Raw genomic sequence first — 26,139 nt, 5'->3', positions numbered from 1 at the left:
ATAATAACCAATAAGAGTATTAATCTAATCCTGGCATGTTTTCCCAGAAGACTTGAAGAGGGAGCTGTGTGGACAATAAAAAGCCAATATAAAATTTCTAAGTCACAGTCCCTCAAACTTCTTTTTTTTTTTTTTAATTAATAAAGTATTTTGTTTTTCCCCCGATACATGTAAGGATAGTTCTCAACTTTTGTTTATACAAGCTTTCCAATTTCAGATTTTTCTCCCTCCCTCCCCTCCCTCCCCTCTCTCCCTCCTCCCTTAGACAGCAGGTAATCTGATATAGGTTTATATATATATATATATATATATATACACACACACATAATAACATTAATCATATTTCTGCATTAGTCATGTTATAAGAGAAAAATCAGAGCAATGATGAAAAACCTCAAAATAGAAAAAACAACAGCACCAAAAACAAAAGAAATAGTATGATTCATTCAGTATCTATACTCCACAGTTCTTTTTCTTTCCCTGGATTTGGAGATCCTCTTCTATAATGAGTTCCCTGGAACTCTTTTGTACCATTGCATTGGTGAGAAGAATATAGTCCATCACAGTAGACCAACACTCAATGTTGATGATACTATGTACAATATTCTTATGGTTCTGCTCATCTCACTCATCATCAGCCCACACAAGATCCTCCAGGTTTCTCTGAACTCCTCCTGCTCATCGTTTCTTACAGCACAATAGTATTCCATTGTATTCATATACCACAACTTGTCCAGCCATTCCCCAATTGATGGGCATCCCCTAACCTTCCAATTCCTTGCCACCACATAAAGAGCAGCTATAAATATTTTTGTACATGTGGGTCCCTTTCCCCCTTCCATGATTTCTTTGGGGAAAAGACCCAAAAGTGGTATTTCTGGGTCAAAGGGTAGGCACAGCTTTATTGCCCTTTGGGCATAATTCCAAATTGCTCTCCAGAATGGTTGGATCAGTTCACAGCTCCACCAACAATGCATTAGTGTTCCAATTTTTCCACAGCTTCTCCAACATTTATTATTTTCCCTTTTGTCATTTTAGCCAATCTGATAGGTGTCAGGTGGTACCTCAGAGTTGTTTTAATTTGCATCTCTCTAATCAATAGTGAATTAGAGCATTTTTTCATATGGTAATAGATAGCTTTGTTTTCTTCATCAGAAAACTGCCTGTTCATATCCTTTGACCATTTCTCAATCCCTAAAACTTCTTTTTGTTCTCATCAGGTATCAGCCTCTTGAGAAACATAATAGTAATTGTAAATTAAGTTATTGAATCCTCTTTTGTTTTGTCAATGTTTACTTAGTCTTTTATGTTCATTAACATTTTTTTGTATATAGGAAATATAGCAAATACCTCTCCCATGCTTGGTTTACATTGTAGTTCAAGTATATTTTTCCTCCCTTCTTTGGCGACAACCTTGACATGCATCAAAATATAAGCCTTAGACAATCTGTCCTCACAATGTCTAGGTGTGGGTAAAATTAACTGAAGAGTATGAAGAAAGGAGGGCTAACCCTTCATTAGAGGCCAGGCTCTATATGGTTAGACTGAGTGCTTAGGTCCAAAGCTATAGATAACTTTAGTGAGAAGTAAGCATAGTAAAAGAGCCCTTGTGAACTCAGTGGTGATTCTTTAAAGTTAGAATGCCTTTGTAGGAAAGGATGGGGCCTATTTTCTGTGTTTCTGTTATGATACAAATTGTAAAGGGAGGTTGCGTCTGAGGCCAAGCCAGAGGCCTTGGAAAAGAATAGGAGGGAATTAATTTTGTTTTTAATACACACAAGTACAGGAAACATTTCTTTCTCCACTGGCTTGTAAGGCTCATGTGGATTTAAAATAATTCATTATGCTTACACATTAAATTATAACATTACATTTTGTGAAAAAGAATGAGAAGACTTTTGGCTTTAATGTGTAAATAGTAATTTCAACTATTTTAGAGGCTAGAAAGAACTAAGAATTTTCTGGGGTCACTATTATTCTCTGTGAGTTGGAATTTTTTGGATTTTAACATGGGAAGAGGGTTCATGCTAGAATTTAATGCTTTTGACCAATACATTTTAGGTAGCTCTGGGAAAGCCCTTTCTCCCTAGATTCCAAAGCTGGAAGGTAGTCAGGGAGGCTCCCTAGATGAGAAGGATATTGGTACCATGATTTCCATTCCCTCCCTATTGGTCCCTGAAGATAGAGGACAATATAATATGGTGGGGTGGTAGCTTTTTTTCTAAAGTCAAGGTCATCACATTTTGATTCTTAAAGGTCCTGATGAGATCATTTAGTCTCAGAGGGAAGAAGGACTGAAGTTGGAAAAACAAAGTTTAATACACAGAATTTTTGGAAATTATGATATATAGACTGATATTCCTACAGTGAGTTTATTTCTACTAGGCAGTGTCACAGTCAGTCAAGTAGTCAATAAGCATTTATTATGCACTTATTATGTGTCAGGTACCATGCTAAATACTGGGGATACAAAGAAAAGCAAAAGAGTTCTTGCCATTGAATAGCTCACAATCTAATGAGGAAGACAATCTTCAAACAACTATGTACAAATAGGTTGTACATGTGATAGATAGGAAATACTCAACAAAGGGAAGGCATGTGAATTAAGATGGTTGGGGAATGGCTTCCTTTAGAAAGTGGGATTTTAGGGGGCGGCTAGGTGGCACAGTGGATAGAGCACCAGCCCTGGATTCAGGAGTACCTGGCTTCAAATCCAGCCTCAGACACTTGACACTTACTAGCTGTGTGACCCTGGGCAAGTCACTTAACCCCCATTGCCCGCAAAAAAAAAAAAAGAAAAAGAAAGTGGGATTTTAGTTGAGGACTTGAAGGAAGTCAGGGAAATTAGGCTGTGGAAATGAAGTCAAAGAGTATTCCACACATGAAGAATAGTCAGAAATAAAATGCTTGGAACCAAGAGATATAGTGTCTTGTGAAACAGCAAGGATGTTCTTGTTCCTGGATCAAAGAGTACATGGTGGAGGGTTTGGAGGTCATGGTGTATATAAGACGTAAGACTAGAGAGGTATATGTGTGGGAAAGTGTAGGTTAAAAAGGGTTTTGAATGCTAAACAGAGGATTTTGTATTTGATCCTGAATGTGAGAGGGGTGATACTGGAGTTTATTAACTATAGTAGCGGGGTGGGGTTGACATAGTTGGACATACATTTTAGAAAAATCACTTTGGTGACTGAAGGGAGGGTGGACAGGTGGAAGGAGAGACTCACATAAAGCAGGCCAACCAGCAGACTCTTAAAATAGTCCAAGTGTGAGGTGATGAGGTCCTGAGCCAGACTGGTATCATTATTAGAGATGTTGCAAAAGATGTTGCAAACATGAAATCAACAGATCTTGGCAACAGATTGTATATGGGGGTAGGGGGTAAGAGTTGGTGAGAAATCAAGGCTGTCATTTGCATTGCAAGACTGGGTACCTGGGAGAATGGTGTTCCTCTGAACAAAAACAAGGAAGAGGCCCAGAGAATCATAGATTTAGAGAGGAAATGGATTTTGAAGGCCATATAGTCCACCCACTTCATTTTATAATGAAGTATTGAGGCCAAGAGAGGTGACATATTTGAAGTGAGATTTGAACCCAGGTCTTTTCAAATAAAAGTCCAGCACTGTATCCATTGTGTCATTCTGTCTGTCATGGCATACTCTGGGGACATAGTTATGACTCAGTAAGATCAAGAAAGCTGAGAACCTGAGATTCACATATCAGTAATTATAGAAATCACCTGGAGGCTTGCCTCTAGAATTCCTTTTTCCTTAAGTAAAAGCCCTTTCATCATACTCCACTAGATTGCCAGTCTAGATATTCAAGTCTAAAGTCTTGCAATTTAAGACCCTACAAAATCAGATTTCAGACTATCTTTCTAGCCAGAGTTCACACTGTTCTTCCTCTTATACTTGATATTTGAAACTGGTATAGTCCCACATCTGCATCTTTTCTTTCTCCATTCCTTGTTGCACAAATTACCCTCAAGCTCTGCCTGTGAAAATTTTCCACATCATTCAAGGACCTTGCAAAGTGCCATCTTCTCTGCAAAACCTTCTCTGGTCCCCCACCCAATATGATCTCTCATCTAGGGGAAGGGGAAAGGAAAGGAATAAGCATTTATTAAGCATTATGCAAGGCAGTTTCCAAATACTAACTCATTTGATCTTTACATTAACTCTGGGAGTTAGAGTTATCCCCATTTTTTCATTGAGTAAATTGAGGCAGATAGGTTAAGTGACTTGCCCATGAAAAAGTTAGTATCTGAAACTAGATTTGAACTCAAGTCTTCCTGACACCAGATCCAGAATTCTATCCATTGCACCACCTACCTGCCTCAGACCATTTTATACTTCTCTTATACCCTATTGTATTTTAATTTGCTTTATTTGGGTACAAACGATTTTCCATATTGGATTGTTAGCTCCTTGATGAGAGAGACACATTATTAAAGAAAACTGTGATTCAGTTCTCACTTTTGCTAATAACTTGCTAGGACTGCCTTGCCTCTGCCTCTAAGGACCTGGCAGATCTATTGCTTGTCTTTGTAATTAAAAAAAAGTGGGGGGGTGGCTAGGTGGTGCAGTGGAGAAAGCACCTGCCCTAGATTCAGGAGTACCTGAGTTCAAATCTGGCCTCAGACAGTTGACACTAGCTGTGTGACCCTGGGCAAGTCACTTAACCCCAATTGCCCCACAAAAAAAAAAAAGTGTATCCTGGAATGTGTCTGATCCACTCATAGCTTATTCTTTGCTTAGACATAGGGGTTATTTCCTGGTGTTTCTTCTCCTTGTTTTCTTCTTCTTTTCTTTTTCCCTCTAAGTACCTGTTAAAAGGGCACAATAATTCCTGTCCTATCTTTACCACAGGATTGCTAGGAAGATGAACTAAAATATAATTATTCCTCCAATTTGTAAACCTTCTAAAAATAAAGATTCTTTTTATCAGAGGGACTTGGAGATAGTTCTGAGCCCCACAGCATTGAATGTCAGGTGAAGAATTCATGCTTTCTCAGGTACAGGCCTCTAGTGGATCTGTCTGAGAGAAAGGCCACATTCCTAGGGCTCACACAATGCAGTTCCTTGGAATTTGGAGGGAGGCTGCCTGAACCGAATCACCAGGTAGGAGACTTTTCTGGGGAGGGGAAGGACACTTCTGAGGTGAACTAAAGTGGTTAAGGAGACACATAACCATAGGTTGACTCATTTGCTGTGGAAAGAGATAAAGAATATCCCTCTAATGCACAATAGGGAGGGACCTTGTGCTGCTATGCTATTTCTGCCTCTCTTAATGAAATCTCTGATAAGGAAGTATGATGTTGGATGCATCTTGTGATGGAATTAAAAATCCTTTGGAAAATTAAAAAAAATGATTGGAACTGCAACTAAGCCAGGACTCCAACATTTGAACTTGCTTAGAATACTTGTGGACCATCAGCAGAAAGAAAAGAGAATTTAACATCTAATCAGCAAGAATAATTAGTTAGAATAGAAATCTACCAAATGGTGAAATGGTGGGTTATCGTTCTTCCTCACTCTTCAAGCTGAGGATGCACATCATGACATATGCCTTGAGTGAGTATGGTTTGTGGTATTTACCCCAGTTACATAACCCCTAGTTATGGCTCTGAAAGTGATACACACTGTTATCTGTGTAAAGCACTGTTATTTGTGTATTCTCATCTCATTTCGGATCCTAAAATTCTATTTGATGAGATGTTCTAAGGGTCTTCTAATTCTAAATCTAGGAACCTATGCTCCTAAGATTTAAAATAAGAAGAGGCCATAGGAGGTAATCTGGTCCAACCCCTTTATTTTAGAGATGAAGAAATTAAGGCTTAGTGAGGCTAAAAGTCTTGCTCAAATATATACAAGCTTCTAGAGGCGAGGAAGTAATTTCAGTTCCTTTTGCATGCTTCCCATGTACAGCGCTGAGCATAAAATCACACTTGAAATGCTTGATGAATAAATACTTGAAAGAGAAATGTTGGGATTAAATGACATCTGGGTAAGTTTGGAACCACCTGAGGCAAGAAGGAAGCAAGCTGTCTTCCAACAGTGTGAACAAATGTCTCCAAACAAATTTCAACCTCAAAAAATGCTGTTTATTGAGCTGCAAATATCTGACAGGCATCAGAAAACACTTGGGGAAGCTCTGGGGAGGGATGCTTTTTAAAGGAGAGTACAGCTGCGTGTCATCAGCATACAGAGAGAAACCCACGTTATGCAAATGGATCCAATCCCATCACATCAACACAAATATCAAGACCAATTCAGGGCTGGGAATGAACTTCAGTGGAATGCTATGAATTCCTGGGGAACTTCCAGGTGTCAGATTATGGACAGGAGATGAGAAATTGCACAGCAAGGAAAGAGAGGCTGAACATTTTGTGCGTAACTCGAACACCTCCTAAATGTGGGGGATCTGTGGAACACGGGGATATTTTAAATATGTTATCCAACTGGGAAACACACCAGGAACATTTGGACCTTGACCACAAAGCCATTTTGATGGAGGAAAAAATGAAAATGCTCGAAACTCTTCACTCTGTATCTTTAGACTTTATATTACTGTGCAAAATGGATTTTATTTTTTCTAAGTTCAGTAGTGGCTATACCAATAGAAGGTCACCATTTGATTCCCTTTAACTGCTTTTAATGTAGAGTTTCTTTTTTATGTGAAGGGAGTTATAGAAACAGGCAAAACTTTTTATCATGCATACCTTTATGTCAACTGCTGGCCATCTTTTTAAGCTAAACTTTACTCGGATCTATCCTTTCCTCTTCATATTCACAGACAAAGCTATGATTTACTATTTAGAATCACTCTCTTGTAAGCTGAATCCCTTTTCACTGACCACAGTTTGCTTCTTTTGAAAACATTTAAATGGTTTCTCATCACCCTTTTCACCCTTACTACCCCATCAAGCATCAGTTCCTTGCCATCAGATTCAAAGGCCATTAACAGTTGGATAGAGTCACAGAATTCCCAAAATGGAAGGGGCCACTTAGCCTGTACCTGAGCAGAAATTCCTTTGCAAAATTCCCACGCAGTGAGTGTCCAGTGCTCAAAGCCCTTTGGAGAAGGGGAAGTTATTTCCTGAAGCAGCTCATTCTACTGTTGGATAGGAAGGATTTAAAAAATATATATATTTGCTTTTTATTGACATCAAGCTGAAATCTGTATCTCTGAAATTTCTTACATACTTTCCCCCTAAGTTATCAAGCCTACTCTTGAAGTTATAGATAAGATCATCAATCTAGAGCTGGAAAGGACCATAGACATCCATTAGAGTGTAAGTTCCTTGAGGGCAGGGACTGTCTTTTGCCGTTTTATGTATCCCCTGTGCTTATACAATGCCTGGCACATAGTAAGTGTTTATTGATCAATTGAGTCCAACACTTTCATTTTACAGATGAGGAAACTGAGGCTCAGAGAGAAAAGTCACATAAACGTCTGATGCAGGCTTTAAACCTATGTTTTCCTGACTCCATGTCCAGTCTTCTATTCACTATACCATGTTACCTCTCAGATAAACTGTAAACTTTTCGAAATATAAAGGTAATTTCTCTTTTATTTCCTACAGTGCTTGCTTCAGAGCTGTGCTCCATCAGTGCTAAACAGCTATTTATTGAGGGAATTCAGGATACAGGGGGGTAAATGCGTGTCTGGATATTGGATAGTTTGTGTAGGTGAGGAAAGTTTGAGGGTCAAATAGAGTTTTAATGACCCCAGTGATTTTTGAAAACTATTCTCAAGGGTATATTACCTTGCCATTGCAGGTTACATAAAGGGCAGAGCAATGAAATGATGTGTATCTTCAAGGTCACAGAGTAAGTCAGTGTGTTTATAAACCTTATGCTTTTGCTTTCGCTAGATTGGGAAATCTGCTCATCTCAGAAAAGGCTGAAGTACTGTCACTTGCCAAACAGTGTGACAGAGATTAAGCTGAATTCAAAGACCATTCTGAATGGTCTGCTAATAGCTATGGGCACAGTGGAGAGACAGATCTCAGAAAGGGAATCTGGACTCTGCCTGGCATTTTGAGATAAAATGGAATACTGAATGCACCCTGAGAAATAATCATCAGGAGAGGGTAACATAGGGCTTTTTATAAAGCTGAAAAACTTGTTTTAGTTTTTTTCTTGGAGACCAGATCTGTGACCAATTGAGCTATTGGGAAACATTGGGCTCCTCCTAGAAGTCCTAGTCTCTCCCTAAATTGCTTATATAGTGGAGGCCATCTCATGAAGCAGCACATGTGGCCCCCTTACATTCCCTATACTTAAAAAGTAGTATGGGGGAAACCAATAAATTAGAGTATTCTAGAATGTCCCTTTCTGTATTTCAATTATGTAGTCATACTAGACATCCTCAGGAAAATTGTACCAGACTTCCTTCTGTTGGATGTCAGAGGGGAGGTGATAGGAAAAAATGTGTCCAGGATTTCAGAGCCCTTTTTCTTTTTACTGGCTAGACAAATTGTCGATCAGTATTAGTCCATCCAGCAATTATTTTAATTGGTTGCTGCCTCTTTGCTTACTAGCCTGTTAATAATTGATAGCTCAGCTAACCACTGATATTGAGAGGCCCCAAATTGAATTCTACGTAATCACTACAAGACTACTATTGTCCTTTAAGTTTGTTCCTATTCTCTCCCCCAACCCTAGATTCTGGGTGTATTTGTGGGGGAGTGTGCCCTTGAATGTTTGAGTGAAACACTTTGTAATTGTCCTTGTTCCACCATTTGAGTAAATTCTTTTGTTAAAGTGCTGATCATCCTAGATGATTAAAGAGAAGCACCATGTTGTGGGGTTCATGAGCTAGAATTTAGGAGGGTAGCCACTCCTAGAACACTGAAAGGGGTAGAAGCCATTTCTTTGGGGATCCACCCTGCCATTGGTATGAGAATTGAGCAAGTTAGTCCCTAAGAAGGGCTGACAAACTATTCTAGGTTGCCTTAAAAAATGAAATAAAACAAAATTATTTCTTTATTTCCACACTCTTTAGAACACTAGAAAGAAACCAACGAGTTTTTAATAGGCACATTTACTCTACATTATCGCCTTTTAAAAAAACATCCAGGAAAGTATTCATATAGCTTCTCTATCAGGCCTTTTTTCTTTTTTCTTTTCTGTTGTGTTTGTCTTTGGATATACAACTGGAGGTACTTTGGGAGGCATGTGCCATAGGTACGGATTAATCATTCTCTAAAAAGATGTGCAATAAAGATCAAAGTTCTTGGCTTCTTTCAGCCTTAGTTATCCCAACTACAAAATGGAAATCATGATTCCATATCTGTTTAAAGGAAGAAAGCTAGTTTGATGATTTTTTCCAGCTAAGAGATCTGCTATTTTGTGATTAAATAGCTTTGGAAACTATACGAGTGGCCAACAGAAAAATGTATCACTATATAGTAGAGAGAGCTGTGAACTGGCATCATAATATTTTTTACATTTTATCTCACCCAGTGCTTTACTACCCAATCTTATTCTTCCTTTTTAATGTGACTTCCAATCCCTTGTTTCTTTCTTAAGCCACCCCACCAGTGTTGGCTACATTCTACTCAGCATTTAATGATTGCTAGTTGTCTAACAATCTTGACTCCTTGATGAAGTAGTTCAATTCTATACTGTCCTTTACTTTTGAATCCCTTGCTCCCACCCCAATACCACTTATACCTTGCTAACCACCTACCCTGGATTGCCCCCATCATCTTCCTCTTTCATTCCTATTCAAGTGCTTGTAAAGGGAGCTGGAAGAAATCACAAAACCATGCTGACTGGGGCCACTACAAATTTACGTTTTCTAATTTGAACTCAGTGCTTAGGGTAGTAAATACAATCCTTTTACTCCTTCCCAACTGATTCTCTACTTCACTCATCAAAGTACCAGGGCTGTTGTTTCAAATCTTCTCTTTTTAAATATCACATCAAATGACATGCCTTCTCTGACCTCCTGCTGAGGACTTTGCCTCATGTTTCACTAAAAAATATCAAGGCTGTTAGCTGAAATCTCTCTCTTTCCCCCTTCTCCTCATCTTAAAATCCCTATGACCTCAATCTCCATTATTTCCTCCTCTCTATTCTCTGATAAGATCTTGCCCCTTCTCCATTCCAGGGTTAACCTTGATCCCAACCTCTCCCACTTTCCCCAGCAGATCATTTCCATGTCTGTAATATACAGTCTCTCCCCTATCTCCTGGTTCCTTCCCTGCTGACTACAAATACAAGTTTCTATAAATAAACTAACAAAAATCTTTGCTAGATTCTACCATTACTTACTATCCTTTTAAAAGATTATACTAGGGGGCAGTTAGGTGGCAGAGTGGATAGAGCATTGGCTCTGTATTCAGGAGGACCTGAGTTCAAATCTGCCCTCAGATACTTCACACTTAGTAGCTGTGTGACCCTGGGCAAGTCACTTAACCCTCATTGCCCCACAAAACAAAACAAAACAAAAAGATTATACTATATCTGACTATTCTCAGATAAATTCCTTGAAAATGCCAACTATATATGATGATTCTACCTCCTCTTTACTCATTCTCTTATAAAGCCTCTGTACTCCAGCATCTTGTTTTATCATTTGACTGACAAAGTTACCAATGATCTATTAACTGCCAAGTCTAATGGTCTTTTACCAGTCATCATCCTTCTTGATCTCTCTAAAGCATTTGTTGTCTGTCTTCTCATTCTGGATACACTGCTTTTCTGGGTTTCTATGATTTTGCTCTCTCTTGGTTGCTCTCCTGCCTAGCTGACCACTGTTTCTTAAATCTTGTTGGCTTGATCTTTATCCATTTTATGACCACTAATTGTGGCTGTCCTCTAAGGTTCTTTGCGGGGGGGAGGTCTTCTATTTCTTTCAATGCTCTATCATTTGTTGATTTCATCAGCTCCCATGGGTTTAATTATCATCTCTATGAAGGTGATTCCCAGATATTATATATACATATATACTGCGTCTGTCTCTATCCTGAGCTATCAAAGTGATTTTCTTTAAGTGTAGATCTGACCAATTAATAAGATTTCCCCCACCCCTATCCCATACCACCACTCAATAAGCTTTAATGATTCACTATTAATTTTGGATATAATAGAAATCCTCTATTTGACATTTAAAGATCTTAACAACCTGTCACCTTCCTAACTTTTTCAGTCTTCTTACATTTTATTCACTTTTACATACTCTAAATCACTTACTCTACACATATACATACACAATGCTCAGCTCATTGTTCCTTACATATGATACTCCTTCACTCTTCTCCCTGACTTTGTACTGACTGTCCATTATGCTTGAAATGATCTTTCTTTTCTTTCTTTCTTTCTTTCTTTCTTTCTTTCTTTCTTTCTTTCTTTCTTTCTTTCTTTCTTTCTTTCTTTCTTTCTTTCTTTCTTCCTTTCTTTCTTTTTTGCAGGGCAATGAGGGTTAAGTGACATCCCCAAGGTCACACAACTAGTAAGTGTCAAATGTCTGAGGCCGGATTTGAACTCAGGTCCTCCTGAATCCAAGGCCGGTGCTTTATCCACTGTGCCACCTAGCTGCCCATGATGTCTCTTTTTGCTGCCATTTTTCAGTGAGAATTCCTAACTTCCTTCAAGACTCAGCCCAAATGCTATTTTCTGTAAGAGGCCTTTCCTGGTTTCCTGAGATGCCTTCCCTTCCAAGTTAATCTTGTATTTTGTATCTTGTCTATACCTGTTTGTGTATATGTTGTTTGCATGTAATGTCCTTGAGAGCAAGGACTTTTCTCCTTTTCTATCAAGGTCAATTACCACACTGACCATAAATTATTTAACTTGAAAAGGCTAAAAGCCAAGACTAAAGTGAAAAGAGAGTTTGCGTGTGACTTTTTGTTTACAGATGAATTTGAACTTAGTGCAGCTTTTGAGGCTGAGTTGCAAAAAATTATAGATTGATTCTCTGCATCTTGTGCTAATTTTAGTTTGACAATTAATACCAAGAAAATTGAGGCTCTCCACCAGCCAGCACCATGCCATCCATCCATAGAACCATGGATTACAGCAAATGGAGAAATTTGAATGTTGCTGCTAAGTTCAGTTACCTTGGCAGTATACTTTCCAGGGATGTACACAGAAATGATGAGGTTGATGTATGCATTGTTAGAGATTTAGTGTTTGTGAGGCTACAAAAAAGAAGAGGCATTATTAGGCTGCACACCAAACCGAAAGTCTAAAGAGCCATTGTTCTGACCCCATTGTATGCCTATGCAACTTGTACAGTCTTCCATTTGAATTGTGATAAGGAAGATTCTGAAGATCACCTGGTGGGAAAAGGTAACAGCCACTGAGGTCCTCTCTTGAGCTGAACTGCCAAGAATCTAAACTCTATTGCAGAGAGTGCAACTCTGATGAGCTAGCTACATTATTCAATTGCCAAACATATGTTTGACTAAAAGACCATTTTACAGATAACTTACACAAGGTAAGCATTCACAGGGATGTCAGAAGAAGCAATACAAGGACATGCTCAGGGTCTTTCTGAAGTACTTTGGAATCAATTGTAAGACAATGAAGACACTGGCACAGGGCTGCCTAGCATGGTGTGCTTGCATAAAAGATGGTATTTTGCCCTATGAGCAAAGCAGAATTGTAGTAGCTCAAAAGAAATGTGAGATGTGGAAATTTAGAGACATCTTCATTCTAAATGTTAATGTGTGTCTGACCTGTGGTAGAACCTTCTGAGTGTATCGGTCTGATAAGCCACAGTGGGACACACTGTATCTTGACTCCAAAACAGTAGTGACATTTTCATCCTCTTTGAGAATGAAGGACAACAGTGGTTAGTACATAGTGTGTATTTTATAATTATTTTTAAAATGATTAATTGAATTAAAAGACCTTTTTAAAAATCCTAGATCAACTGCTCACTAAGTCCATTTCCCACATCTCTAAATTATTAATAATAGTTAACATTTATATAGAGCTTACTACGTGCCAGGCACTGTGTTAAGCACTTTAGAATTATGACCTCATTCGATACTAACAACAATACTGGGTGCTATTATTATCTTCATTTTACAGTTGAAGAAACTGAGGCAAATGGGTTAAATGACTTTGCCAGGGTCACACAGCTAGTAAGTTTGAATCTGGATTCGAACTCAGGTCCAGCTGACTCTACTACCAGTGCAACATCTCTTAAATATAGGTTTCTTTCCTCTATCCCAGGCTACCTCTTCACTTGTTGAGGAAGGAGCCCATTCTTTTGAGACCTAGGAAGTCAAATTATTCTTTAAACTCTTGAAAAAGGTATGTAGAGGGCAGAATTCAAAATGGAAATCCTGGAGAGAAGAAAATTACAATCTTAAATGACAAATTAGAAAATGGACAAAGAAAATCTCAATGGACAAAGATCTTTGTGTATTGTGTTATTGGACATTTCCTTGGAAATATAATGTTAGAGGGCATACTCACTTTTTGGTAGTAACTTGGAGTGAAGAATTCCTTCTAATAAAGCTGACCAATTGAAAGTGTTCATGAAAATCACTAGCAATCTTGCCTCCTCAAAAAAACACACAAAAACCCCAAGCCCTACATCTTCGCACCAGACTAAGTAAGGGACAATGGCTTACTAGAACAGCCTTTACTATTCCTTCTGAATAAAAACAAACTAATTAATGTATTTTAATACATCTCCTGTATGAATGGCTTCCTCTTGAGCATGAAAGAGCAGCCTTTATGTGGCCATCGTCTTGAATCATGACTAGCCATTGTATGGGGAACATGTGATCTCCTGTGTAACAAATGTTCTCCCTTTCCCACTCCTGACTGAATCCTGGCCTCTCTGCTTGGCTCATTAAGAGGGCTGCTTGTCATTGTTTCAGAATGAGGCCAGCCCTGACAATTTCTCCCCCAACATTGGCTGGACCCATTAGCATGTTGTCTCTGCTCACTGGCATTGTTTGTTTAAGCAAACCCCCTTCCCTCCAAGTCTTATAGATCCTTTCTTTAAACACAATTGAACAAACTGGTTTCCGTTTCACATATATTAAGTACCTTCTGTGATAAGAACAATACAGAAGGGTATTATGGGAAAACTGTAATTAAAATAAAAGAGCAGATGAGAGATTATCTAATCTAGTCAAGGAGAAACACCGGCACAAATGAGATGATTGAAGAGTCAACAGGAGAACAGTTCCAAACCAACTTAATATACTACACTCTCTTGGCCCAGTTATGCTTAATTTTTAAGTTGGCTAACTGTACTGTACCTGGGAGTGAATTCCTATTCTTTTCCTTTATACGATGTTCATAAGAAGAAGAAACAGAAGGAAAACAGAAACCTTCTTTGAACAAAATGACCATTTAAATTTTTTTTCCTATTTTTACCAGGTAGATTGTTCTTTTCTATCTATAATTTGTAAAACAGGTGAGGCACTACTTTATAGAAATATTGTGAAGGCTTGCTTGGACATCTCAAATGAAAATTACTAGAGTGAGGCTGCCAGGAAAGAGCTGTTTCTTTCTTGCATAGCATTTTATATTCCCCAGAGCACTTGCTTATACATTATTTCAGCTAAGCATTAGTATGTTTACTTTAAAGCTAAAATAGGTCATATTCTTATAGGACTTAACAGTTTACAAATCACTTCTCTTGCAAAAACCCTCCATGTATGAACATGGAAGTATGATTATTCCTATTTTAAAGATTAGGAACTTGCGGCAGAAAGGGCTTTGTCCCGGGTCACACAGCTGACAAGGAACACACCATCCTTGAATTATCTAAAACTCTGGTTAAAGGGACACATCTGTCACTTTATTTCAGAGCTGAATTGTGCCTGAGAATGATTGGTCTGCCTGAGTATTGGCATTGCCAGAATCAGCTGGCCGGGGTCCCATGCCCTACCACACCCTGCCTATCTCTTCTGACCTGGGGGTGTAGATGGGAGGGAAGTCTGGGCCCAGGACTGTTCTTGGCAGCTACATGTTGCCCAAAGGCATAATTAATGCTGTTTGTGTTCATCCTTTTTTGCTGTGCTTGGTATTGTGAAATAAAATCATTGGCAGAGATCACTGGGTCTCTGGAAAACACCATTATGTAGTACCTTTGAAGCATCATTTAAGGGACTGGGAGCCCGGGAACTACTGCTATGGCCTGTAAGGGGCTAAAATTCTAGCTGGTCTGTCTAAAATATCTAATGAGTGGTCACCAATAAATTATAAGCTTTAGCAAGAGTTAGACTTTTAAGCATTTATTAAGGAGAATAAGAATTTGGTGGAGAAAGAAAGGCTTAGATTCATCTATCTATCAAAGGGATAGTGCATCTTTAGTTCCGCTCTCCACCAGAGTTCTCACTAAAGAGACTAAGAGTGCCAGCCTCGCCCCCTCTTCCTCCCACAAGCAAATGTCACTTCCTGACGCCAAAGAAAAGCCACATGTTTTGCCCTCAGGCGCCTTCTCCTCATGGCAGAGTTTTCCTACAGTAAATCTCCAGCAGGTGGCATCATTCCAATCATTACAGGCCTTATTCTGATTCTCTGTGTGACCTTCAACATAAACCTTGGGTGAGAACTATACAACCTGCTTTTTACACATCAGGACAGGGTTAACCCAGCAGAAGCAGAGGTGATAGCCCAGACTGGGTGACTCAAGGGGTGCCTCAGGAACACACTTGTTTCAATAAATGATCAGCAAGTGTTTATTTGTCCAATTCTACAGAAGTGTAAGGGTAAGAATAATATAACTTGACTCAGGCCATTGGCTGGAGGATTATTTTGATGAATATATTTTGCGTATGCTTATTTATGTTCATGTTATCTTCTTGGATGGAATGCTCCTTGAGGATAGGCAGTATTTCTCTTTTTTTCCTTCCTTCCTTCCTTCCTTCCTTCCTTCCTTCCTTCCTTCCTTCCTTCCTTCCTTCCTTCCTTCCTTCCTTCCTTCCTTCCTTCCTTCCTCCCTTCCTTCCACCCTTCCTTCCTTCTTTTCTCCCTTCCCCTTCCTTTCTTTTTCTTTTCCACTTTGTTTCTTTCTTTTGTTCTTTCTTTTCTTTTTTCTGTATTGCAAACACCTAGCAAAGTGCTTAGTGCATTTGCTGTTTGGTCATTTCAATCATGCCTGACTCTTCATGACACCTTTTGGGATTTTCTTGGCACAGGCATTGGAGTGGTTTGCCATTTCCTTCTCTAGCTCATTTTACCAATGAGGAAACTAAGGCAAACAAGATTAAGTGATTTGCACAGGGTCACATAGCTAGTAAATGTCTGAAGCCAGATTTGAAGATGAGTCTTCCTGACTCCAGGCCCAGCATTCTACTTAATAAATGTTTGGTGATTGATTACCTATTATGTTCCAGGCTCTGTGCTAAGTCTTAGTCAGTCAGTCAACAAGCATTTATTAACCACTCACTATGTTGGGCACTTGATTATATACTGGGGACACAACGTTGAGGATAATAAGCAAGGCTCAGGATTAAAAAGACACAACTGAGGTTAGTTCCCTGTCTTCAAGGAGTTTATTATATTCCATCTAGGAAGATATGCATATAAATTTATACAAAGTTTAATCATTGGTATATAAGAAACATATTGACCTAAGAAGTTGGATAAGATTCTGCTATTGAAATTAACTACCTTTATGATCTTGAGAAGATTTCTTAACTTCTCTGAATCTCATTGTTCTCCTCATCTGAGGACTGACTACGTGGTCTCTAAGGGCCTCTCAAGTTGATATCTTATGGTCCACTAATATTACTTCCCTAGCTGTCTGAAATTTCTGCCATCAGGGGCACTTTTTTGATTTAAGGTTCTGGGATATAAAAGTTGGAATATAGTTAAGCTCTGGTCTAAGCTTTACCACTAACTCCCTAGGTGACCTTGGGCAAGTCATCTCTGCATAATAGTTTCATCAACTCTTCATTGAAGGAGTTAGAGGTAATAGTAGTAGTAGTAGTAGTAGTAGTAGTAGTAGTAGTAGTAGTAGTAGTAGTAGTAGTAGTAGTAGTAGTAATTTAAAAGTTCTCTAATATTTGCAAAGCACTTTACAAATATTACCTTCTTTATATTCACTACAACCCATTTTACAGATGAAAGAACTGAGGCAATCAGAGATAAAAGGACTTGTCTGCAGTCACACAGGTAGTCAATATCTGAGGCCAAATTTGAACTCTAGTGTTCCTGTCTGCATGTATCTAGAGTGAAGAAAATTTTAGATCAGCTATGACCTTAGATGATCTCTAAGATCTCATCTTGCTCTAAATCAACTACATCTTTGTTAGTTCATAATTCCAGGTCACCCAAACAAAATGGGTGGTGCCAAGGGGAAAAAAAGAAACAAAACTTTGCCAAATTCCTATCTTTGGCTAGACCAACAGCTGACTTATAAACACTGAATGGAGCAACCCAGGGATGACTCGTAGGATGCTTTAGGTATCCTGGAAGAAAAGGCCTGTAAATAAAAGGTTGACTCTCACTATTGTTGTTGTTTTTCAGTGTTTCTGCTTAACTCGATGACCTCTTGCCACCAACAGAATTTTATCCAGACAGATTAGAACATTGGCTTCTTTTCAGAAGCCCACAGAAGCCTTGAAAAGGAGCCAGCCCAGAAATATACACATTTCCACATTTACCCAACCTTTAGAACCATCTATTTTTAACCATCATGCAGTCTGTTTTCTCAAAGGAGAATTCTGATGAAGTGACTAGAGGAGGAGTATTTGCACAGCTTTACTATTATTGTTCTAATACCCAGAAACATCCAAATGTTAATCCAATGGTTTTAAACCTTAGGGGAGTTTTACCAAACCAGGATGCATTTTCAGTGGGTTGTTTTGGGAATTGCAATAGGATATTTGTCATTGAATAATTAGAGATGAATAAAACAAAGTACCTGCCCTCAAGGAGTTTATAATCTGCCAAAGGTGAGAAGACCTGTGCCCCAATTATAACATGAAGCATTATAGAATAGTCACCCTAACAGAGGTATGAAAAAATGCTCTAGAGCAGTGGTGTCAAACTCAAATAGAAATTGTGGCCACAAATCCATACATACATAAAGTTCCCTGTGGGCTATATATTGACTTAATTTTAAAATGTGACATTTTGTTTTGTTTTATTTTTATTTATTTTGTTAAACTTCCAGCAATTATATTTTAACTTGGTTTGGGCCATGCTGCCAAGTGTTGGGGACTGCAAAAGGCCCTTAGCTGGCTGACATGTTTGACATTCCCCCTATAAACTATAGAGGAGAGAAATATCACTCACTCCTGGGAATGGGGGGGGGTTAATGAATGGAAGAATGAATTAATGAATGAAAAAAGTTATGAAGGGCTTAATATATTTCAGGCACTATATAAAATATTGCCAATACAAATACAAATGCGGCAGGATCTATTTCCAAGGAACTTTCATTCTCAAAGGGTGACATAATACATACAGGGGATTAGAAGCCAAGGAGAGCATCTTCTGGTTTTGGCAGTCACTGGTTTAGGAGAGCTATAAACATTATTGGAGAGTTGATGGGCATGGCCTTTCAAGGAAAGTTTCATGGAGAAGGAGGGAAGGGGAGATAAAACATTTGAGATGGACCTCCAGTGTTTAGGATTTTGTCTATTGAAAATTGAGATAGAACATTTTTAGATGGAGGGAGAAATTGCTCATTGCTTTGCATAAGAAAAGGTATATAGACAGGAAAGCATGGGCAAAAGGTTCAGGACCAGGGAGTAGTAAAGTTTGGCTATAGTGTTAGATATCTGTCAGAGACTGAGAAATGTCATGAATGCCTTAGGCTAAGGAGTTGAAATGTTATTTGCAAGGGAATTGGAAACCATTGATAGATTGAGGAGAGTGACACAATTAGAGAGACCTGTGCTTTAGGAAGATTAATCTGACAGTATTATGGTAGATTAATCAGGGACACAGGCTAACTGGAAGAAGAAAGACTTCATTGGGAGACTAATGCAATCATCCAGGGGAAAAGCAACAAAGGCTTAAAATAACATGCTAGGGCATGGTGTAGTAGTAGCAAAGATGAGACAGGAACTTAAGGGGCTCCCATTATACCTAATTTTCTCATTGTCCATGTTCTCCCACTACAATTTTTACCATGGGCCTTCTTTTCCTAGGGAGCTGAAGGATGAAGTGCTAAAAATGTACCAAATATACACTTGGGAAAATCCATGATATCAGCAATGTATTTACTCCCTCTAATAATGCAGATTACAAGTCTTATTCAAATACCCTTCCTGTGTGATTCTTGTTAATATCTTTTCATAAAGATCCATGGAAGATCAATCCATCATGAGAAGGCTGGAAGTCTTTCTCTGGTTCTTTTATTATTCCAATGATACCAATGTGGTATTTGAGCTGTCCTTCTGTTGTTGATAGTTCTTGCTCCAGAAGAGGTCATATCTTTTTCTGGTCATATATTTGCCTCAGTAATACCTTTTATCCCACATTTCATACACAAGCCATTGTAACCATTGTATTTCAACCTTCTTATGCCCTATCCCATCCATCTTCCCATTTCCCTTTAGATTTCTCATCATTTTGATTTCCTCCAAGATCATGGGCCGCAGGATCATAGATTTAAAGCTGAAAGGGGCCTTAGAAACCATTAAGTCCAAACCCTGCATATAATTGAAAAGGAAATAGGCACATAGAGAATGAATTCCTTGTCCAGAGTCACAAAGCTAGAAAGTATTTCAGGCAGAAATTGAAACCAGTGTTTGGTGCCTTAAATCCATCATTCTCTTTCCTTTTTTCATGATACATCCTTAGGAAGGAAAAAAAAAAATGATGCTAAAGAGTTGGACTTCTACAAGTCAGCAGTTCAGAAAGAAGTTAAGTGAGCTATCCACAGGTCAATAGACAAATCCATAGTTGGATTCTCATCTTATGTTGCCTTGTATGATTGTTTTATGTCAATGACCTTTTTTGTTTCCCTTACCTAGAATTAATTAAATTAATTTATATCTCCTCCAGAGACATTTGGGTCCAGTGACAAGATATACACTGGGACAACTGGAGATGGCCCTGGGTGTTTAAGGCAATTGGGGTTAAGTAACTTGCCCAGGGTCACACAGCTAGTAAGTGTCTGAGGTCAAATTTGAACTTGGGTCCTTTTGATTCCAGGGCCAATGTTCTAACCATTGTGACACCTAGCTGCCCCATAAGCAACATGGGAAGTAGTAAAGTAAAGGGGATTATGGGACCAGAAAGACTTCATAATTTTGCAATGCATACTCTTTATAAGGAGGGAATGAAATATCTATAGAACCAGGAAGCATTAGAGTTAGAAGGGAGGTTGAAGGTCATCTAGTTCAATACCCTCATTTGTTTCATTTCATTTTGTTTGGGGGTAAAGGAGTAAACTTGTGATTTATTGGATGTATGAAGATCCCAGTGTGCAAACACCCTCTTTTTTTTTTTTTTTTTTTTTTTTTTTTTTTTTTTTTTTAGTGAGGCAATTGGGGTTAAGTGACTTGCCGAGGGTCACACAGCTAGTAAGTGTTAAGTGTCTGAGGCCGGATTTGAACTAAGGTACTCCTGACTCCAGGGCCGGTGCTCTATCCACTGCGCCACCTAGCTGCCCCCAAAACACCCTCTTTCAAAGCAGATTGAACCCACTCTGCAATATATAGGCTTCAGGAATTGACTTGAGCATTATGTAGTTAAGTGATTTGTCCAGGGTAGCATAGCTGATATGTGTCAGATAAGGGACTTCAATAATAAGAACATTTCTATAGTTCTTTAAGGTTTGCAAAGCACTTTAAAAATATTTCATTTGATCCTCACAACAAGCCTGAGAGATAGTTGCTATTGTTATCCCCATTTTACCTATGAAGAAAATGAGGCTCAGTGACTTGCCCAGAGTCACATAGCATCTGAGAACAGAGTTGAACTTGTCTTCCTGATTCCATGTTCAGCACTCTATCCACTCGGTCACCTAGCAGCTGGTCTTCTGTACTCTGAGGATGAGTCTCTGTTCTCTATCCCTTATTACTTGTATGAACTTGGAAAAATTACTTGGCCTCTCTAGGATTCAGTTCCTTTTTGAAAGGAAAATTATTAATTTGGGCTTTTCACCCTGATTAATGGGGCAAAACTGAGGACAAAGAGAATTAAAAGGATTTTATTTAAGTACATCAAGGTAGCAACCCCCTGAACAGCTGATCACTGAAGATGGATTGAAGATGGAGACAGCTTTCAGAGGTAACTTTAAAAAAATCCAGATAGGTTCCACCTCAGCTGAAGACATTGAGCTTTTGCATCTTAGTTCCTCCCCAAGGTAGCAAGAACATGACAATCTGCAGGTAGGGTTATGTGACAAAGGGCAGGCAATACAAAAAGCTGCACACTTGGTGTCTCCTTTCTCACGAGAACCTATCCCAACACTGGTTAATAAGTAGGGCTGGGAATGATGGGCAACTGAGTCAAGATAACTTTCAACATCGTCATCTGTAAAATGAGGGGGTTGGACTGAACAACCTCTAGGGTCCCTTTCAGCTCCAAATTTATAATCCTATGATCTTCTATATCATCCTGTGAGGAAACTGAGGCTTCTAGGGGTAAGGCAATTTGATCAAGGTCACACAACTTCATACTGTTAAAGTGTGACTAGAATTCAGGTGTCCTATTTATTAGTCTGCTATCCTTCTCATTACATTAAACTTTTTTTTTTAAATGAAGACCTAAAACATCTTGTACATTTAAAAAATAGATAACTCGCTGAATTGCATGAGGTACAAATGAATGCAAATAAATGTAAATATAAAGAAGGTTTAAAAACTCTTTGTGAAAATTATAAAATGTGAGAGGGTGATGGGAATCTTAGAGATCATCTTAAGGGTCCATCTCCCTCATATTATGAGTAAGGAAGTTAAGGCCCAGACAGCTGAACACAACTTACAGGAGTTAGAGCTAATAGGGACCTTTAAGATCTACATTCATCTTCCTACTTCATATATGAAGTAGGGCCTATAGTTAGGACAAAGTTGGTGTGTCAACACAGGTCTTTGGGCATCTAGCCCTGTGCATTTTCCATTAGTCCATGGTAACTTTTGACTTCTTTAGCTTCTTCATACCCACTCTAACATGGTTTGTTTTTTTCAGAAATCAAGTTGTTAAATACACATTCTTCTTCCACATTAACCACATATTATAGGACCATAGAAGATTCTTAGTTCTAGAGTTTGAAGGGATCCCTGAGAGTAGCTACTTTAATTCCCTCATTTGATAGATGAGGAATCAGAGGAGAAGTGACTTACCCAAGGTCACAAAGGTAGAAACAGAAATAGGATGGGAATGTTCTTTCTGTTGTACTATGCTATACATTCTTAAGTGAGTGATCTTAGATGTCTGGAACTATAAAAAGTTCCATTCAGGTTGTTTTTTTTTGGGGTGGGGAGGGGCAGGGCAATGAGGGTTAAGTGACTTGTCCAGGGTCACACAGCTAGTTAAGTGTCAAGTGTCTGAGGCTGGATTTGAACTCAGGCCCTCCTGAATCCAAGGCCAGTGCTTTATCCACTGCGCCACCTAGCTGCCCAGTTCTATTCAGTTTTAACTGGACTAAGCTGATTATGTACTTTCAGTGCCCAAGATGGCAGACAAATTTTGTTTAATGTCTTTTACAATTATCTCCAGCATTCTACAAAATCAGCAACTTTGAAAAAGTTAAGGAGAAAAGAAACATTTATTTTAGAGCAGCTTTGAAAACTGTGGTTTTCTAGATCTCTGTGGTTCTGTTGGTGTTATTTAGGTACTCGTTCCTTAGAACTCTAGTTTCACTTTTTGGATTTCTGTGATATCTTATCTAAAATGAATGTCTTTGGAAAGGGTAAGAAATATACACATTTAAAAAAAAAGTTTCTTCACATTGAAGGGAATCCTTTTGATCAATTCAAATTGATTTTGATTTGAGCTGTGTTGGCAGTGCCATTTGACATTTATACAGTAGAGTTTTTGTAACTTATGACTCCATGGTTGTGCCATTCTGTTTTGGAAAATCTGCATTGGTCATGATTTTTTTTGTTCGCTTGTTTTAAATCAACTGACTTTTCATCTTGAAAGCAAAGTGTCAGTTTCCACATTTAGCTGTAAAATGTCAAGCTTAGAATATACTTGCTGGCATATGGGATATATGGCCATTAAGTCAGATTAATTTTTCCCCTTTGTGACTGGGAATCAATTTTATACTGTTTGCATCGTGTAGAAAACACTTGACTTCAAGTCTCACCCCCTACAAAACATGAGCATGAGAGCAAAATCTTATGGTACAAGGGGCTGATTTGTCTAATTCAGTGTGGCATAGGGAAAAGTGCCCTGACCTTGAAATTGTAGGTTTCAATCCTGGCTCAGCTGCTTCCTACCTGTGTGACCTTGGAAGAATTACTTCTTTTCTTTCAGCTTTGTTTTTCTCATCTTGAAAATGGGGGGGGGGGCAGCTAGGTGGCACAGTGGATAGAGCACCGGCCCTGGAGTCAGGAGGACCTGAGTTCAAAGCCAGCCTCAGACACTTGACACTTACTAGCTGTGTGACCCTGGGCAAGTCACCTAACCCCAATTGCCTCACCAAAAACAAAACAAAAAAAAAGAAAAGAAAAGAAAATGAGGGGGTGAGTTTAGACTGCCTCTGACTTCCTTTCCCACTCAAAATCTATGATTCTTTTGGCCTTCAAAACAAAGTGAGTCAGAAGGGCACATGACTGCTCTTGATTCTTGGTCCTGTAGTGTTGCAGATGATAGCATTTCCCACTCAAAAAGCACATGACAAGGAAGAAGTTGGACCCATAATGTTCAGTTGATTGGAATATTATTTGATTTCCATAATGAGGGCCTAAGGTTCCCCATTCATAAAAATTAAAGGGTAGCACTAGCTGACTCTAAGGTCCCTTCTAGCTCTAACATTCTATAAAAATCTAAGGCTTAATTCAGGGGGATCAATGAGCATATTTAAGCCAAGGAAAGCCTTTGTTTGGTGAACCCAGGTAAAGAGTTCTGCTCATAAAGGAGGCAGCTCTGAGGGAAAGAAGTTCTGGCTCTTTGAGCAGAAACCAGAGGATGGACTTTGTTTTATTTTCTGCTACACCTTATCCCATCCATCATAATCATTGGTGACACAGAATTCTCTGTGTGTGTATGTGTGTGTGTGTGTGTGTGTGTGTGTGTATGTGTGTGTGTGTATGTATGTGTGTGTGTGTATGGATATGAAAGATCAGGTACTTTAAAAAGACAAACACATAATCACAAATGTCATAGCCATTTAAACTTTAGATGTCAGAGACATTTGTGACTACAACTGTGTTATCTTAGTATTGTTCAAGCTGTCAGAGGATGAAGACACTCCTTAGCAATACAGCATACTAGTCCTTTTCTCTTGACCATTCAATGTTAATAGGCCAAGCCAAACAGCTGTTGGGTGACATCAAGAGCTAATGAACTTGTAGCAAATAATACCAAATATGCTGGCAATCTAATTTGAGCCTAAACTATCTGCCAGCTATTTATGGGAAAGATGGAAGGACTAAAAATGCTTTAGGTCAGTGACCGGGGAGGGGGGCACAACTTCTCTGGCTGAAATATGTAACCCTTTATGGAGGAAGAATGTTTGAGTAACTGGACACATGGATTGCCTTTTCTTTGTGATTTAGGGATGTATTGTCTTTACTCTCCCTCTACCTTTTTCTCCCCCATTTTCTAAAAAACTATGGCTAGTGAGCAATTTCAGTAAGGAAATAAAGTTATACATCAAACATAAAAGTTGATTATCAAACTGACCTTGGATAGATATAAGGGGCAATTCCCACTTCATTTTGATTCAATAACTCAAAAAGCTTTTATTAATTTCCTACTTTGTACAAGTTATTGTACATAGATTTTGAGCCAGCAGGAACCTAGAGGTCATCAAATTAAACCACTCCATTTTATAGATAAGGAAACTGAGGCCCAGAGGTTAGGTGACTTGCCCAGCTTCACATAGTGTTTAATGATCTGAGTCACTATTTAGCCCCTATTCCCGATAACCAGTCCACAGTTTTTGCTCTATATACTATAACGTGGTGTCTTCTTCAATAGTAGTGATGTTACAAAAGTGACTAGCTACAAAATTACTGACTCACTGTGTTTATATGTGCACTATACTCTTGTCAGGATCTCATTTTGGCTGAGTGATAAGAGCCAAATGTATGTAGTGCTTTACAGTTTGCAATGTGCTTTAAATATATTGTCTCACTTGATCTTCACAATAGCTCTCTGAGGTAGCTCACAGTGCAGCTCTGTGATTCAGTGGATAGACATTTGGGCCTGGAGTTAGAAATACCTGAGTTCAAATATGGCCTCAGAAACGTACTATCTGTGTTGCTTAACTCAAGTCACTTAACCTATGTTTGCCTCAGTTTTCTGAACTATAAAATGGGAATAATAATAACACCTACCTTGCAGGATTGTTGTGAGGAGCAGATGCGATAATATTTGTAAAAAGTGTTTAGCACAGTGCCTGGCACGTAGTGGGCACTATATAAATGCAGGGCAGCTAGGTGGTGCAGTGGATAGAATGTCAGAAGACCTGAATTCAAATCTAGTCATAGACGCTTACTAGCTTTGTTACCCTAGGCAAATCACTTACCTTTGTTTGCCTCGGTTTCCTCATCTGTAAAATGAGCTAGAAAAGGAAATGACAAACCACTCCAATATCTTTGCCATGAAAACATCAAATGGAGTCACAGAATTGGACGCAACTGTAAATGACTAAACAATAAATACAAATGCTATTTATTATTGTTGTTATTATTACTCTCGTTATTATGTAGGCCATATATATTATCCTTATTTCATGGATAAGGAAACAGGCTAAGATGGGTTAAGTGAGTTTTTCAAAGCTAGAAAGTATCTGAGGCAGAATTTCAAAAAAGCTCTTCCTCACTCCAAAGCCAGCTCATCTATTCACATAGATACCACACTTGAGTTCACCCACTTGTTATTTACTTTCATCTGAGAACTCTGAAGTACCAACAAAATGACTCTGTTTTGCATCTTTGCAAGAATTATCTAAGATGCTGCAATATTGGGGTAGAGCTTAGTAATATCTCCTTGATACTAGTGACTTATAAATGTTACCTATCCGGCTTGCTTGAGAGGTAAAACCTGCTTCCCAGGTTTTGGCCTCACAGATTTGCCC

This window comes from Dromiciops gliroides, chromosome 3 (assembly GCF_019393635.1).
Source record: "Dromiciops gliroides isolate mDroGli1 chromosome 3, mDroGli1.pri, whole genome shotgun sequence".
Classification (NCBI taxonomy): domain Eukaryota; kingdom Metazoa; phylum Chordata; class Mammalia; order Microbiotheria; family Microbiotheriidae; genus Dromiciops; species Dromiciops gliroides.
This window is presented reverse-complemented; position numbering follows the sequence as displayed.